Here is a 2,500-nt window from a genome sequence, read left to right on the forward strand (position 1 = left end):
TGTATGTTTCTGTAGATGTTTGTCGATATTGTTGCGTTTTTTCACGATGGCTAAAAGCAGAAAGAAAGACAAATATACAAATAGATATATATATATATATATCTATTTATATATATCTATATATATATATATATTACTCTGTTCTTTAAACTAATAAGGAAACAAAGCGAAGAAAACGCAGCAAAATGTCGCAAAAAAAATTTTCAGATTTTTTGGAGGCAAACCGCCAGACTATTTTAGAGTTAAATAAAATAAAAGAAAATAAATAATAATAATATTTAAATATTCAAAGTTATGCATGCAAAATAAAACAAATATCTTCCTTAAGAAGCAACGCCGGGCGGAGGTATAAGTTGCATGCTCCCTGCAGCAGCAGCAGCGAAAACAAAATAAAATAAATAAAATAAATAAAATAAAACGTAATATAATTAAACAATAAAATATCTTTATTATTATATCTTTTGAACAAATCAATAAACCCCTCATGTCTGATTGCTTTCATTTCTTATGTCTGCTGTATTTACACTGATTCGTATTCTGCATTTGCTGTTGCTGCTGCTGTTGCTGCATCTGCTCCTGCTGCTGCTGCTGCTGCTGCTGCTTGTTGTCTACTGCATGTTTGCTCTATCTTTTCCTACTTCTAAACACAAACTAGAGCGCATCATCAACAAAAAGATACGAATATATATATATATATATACATTTATGTATATATATATGTATACACTTATATATATATATACATCTATATATATAAATATATATTTATATATTTATATTTAATATCTATATAATCCCTCCCGGCTACCTCTCTATTTAAACTCAGCAATGAATCTACAGCAATAAAAGTATAGATGTGCAGCAGCAAAAAGCAGCAAACAAACAAACCGTCGGGAAAGGTAAGTTTTTCTTCTTTGTTACACCGCACAACTTTGCGAACTCCGCTCGCAAAAATTATTTTCGCTGAACCGTCAGGAAAGAGACACTCTAACTGCCCATCAGAAAACCTGCAGCAGCAGCAGCAGCAGCAGCAGCAGCAGCAGCAGCAGCAGCAGGAGCAGGAGCAGGAGCAGCAGCAGGAGCAGCAGCAGCAATTGCAAACGCAGAAAGCGAATAAGTTTAAGTACAAAACAGAAAGAAGAAATATAAAGGGGGTGTAGAACGAAGAGGAATACAGCAGCAGCAGCAGCCACAGCAGCCGCAGCAGCAGCAGCAGCAGCTGAGGTGTACAGAGACCTCAGCTGTCTGTACACCTCAAAGAAGAAAAACAAATAAAAACAAAAACCTACCGATTGAACTGCCGACCGTCAGGCATATTATACTGCAGCGTATTACTCTCTCTATATTGATATATCTGAAGGAGGAGGAGCAGCAGAAGACAGCAATAAATAAAAAGAAATAAAAACTAAGCAGCTGCGGCTGCAGCTACAGCTGCAGCTACGGCAGCAGCTACAGCTACAGCAGCAGCTACAGCTACGGCAGCAGCTACAGCTACAGCAGCAGCTACAGCTACAGCTACAGCAGCTACAGCAGCAGCTACAGCAGCTACAGCAGCAGCTGCAGCTACAACAGCAGCAACACCCCTAAAGTGCGTATATAAGGAAGTAAAATTAAGTTTTGTTGTTAGAGCGGAGGAGAGACAGGCGGGTGTACAGAGTAGTTGCTGCTATTGTATCAAATATAAAGACAGAGTTTAATAAAATAAATAAGAAAATAAATAAACACTTTATTGTTTTGCTCTACCTGCACTCCTGAAGGCTGAGTAATGCGAATGTCTCCGTTTAAAAACAAAACAAAAGAAATATCATCTGCTGTCTTCACCCGCTCCAAGCCATTGCTATATATTGTCCTTCTATGTCCTGCAGCAGCAGATAAAGACAAAAGAAAATATAAATAAATAAATAAATAAATTAATTAATTAATTAATTAATCAATAAAGAGAGAGCACAGCATATGCGGAAGCTATTGAAAGCGGCGGTGTGCTGCTGCTCCTGCTGCTGTTGCTGCTGTTGCTGCAGCAATTGCTGTTGTTGCTGTTGTTGCTGCAGCAATTGCTGCTGCTGCTGCAGCACTGCTGTAGCTATTGCGGCTGCAGGTAGTTTTGTTTGTTTGTGCAGTTTGCTTCGCAGTGGGGTGTGTGCGTGTTTTGCTGCTGCTGGTTACATTTTGCTGCTGCTGCTGCTGCTTTTGCTGCTGTTGCTGCTGCTGTTGCGTGGGGTGTCTATACAGCTGGTTTGTTGTTATGTTGGGGCTTGCCTGCATGCAGCGTTATCTCTGTTCTTCCTTTTAACTCTCTCTTTGCGATGAAAGGCTTTGAGTCTGTTAATACTTCTTTCAGAATTTGTACTGCCTCCAGAAAAGGCCGAGAAAAATCAAAAGTCAGTAAACAGCTAAAATCGTCTTCTGCACGCATGCACATAACACACTGCTGCTGCTGCTGCTGCTGCTGCAGTGGCTGCTGATGCTGCAGTAGCTGCGGCGGGTACTGCGATGTCGCCGC

The sequence above is a fragment of the Eimeria acervulina genome, genomic scaffold (assembly GCF_000499425.1).
Source record: "Eimeria acervulina Houghton genomic scaffold, Eah_scaff569, whole genome shotgun sequence".
NCBI classification, from domain to species: domain Eukaryota; phylum Apicomplexa; class Conoidasida; order Eucoccidiorida; family Eimeriidae; genus Eimeria; species Eimeria acervulina.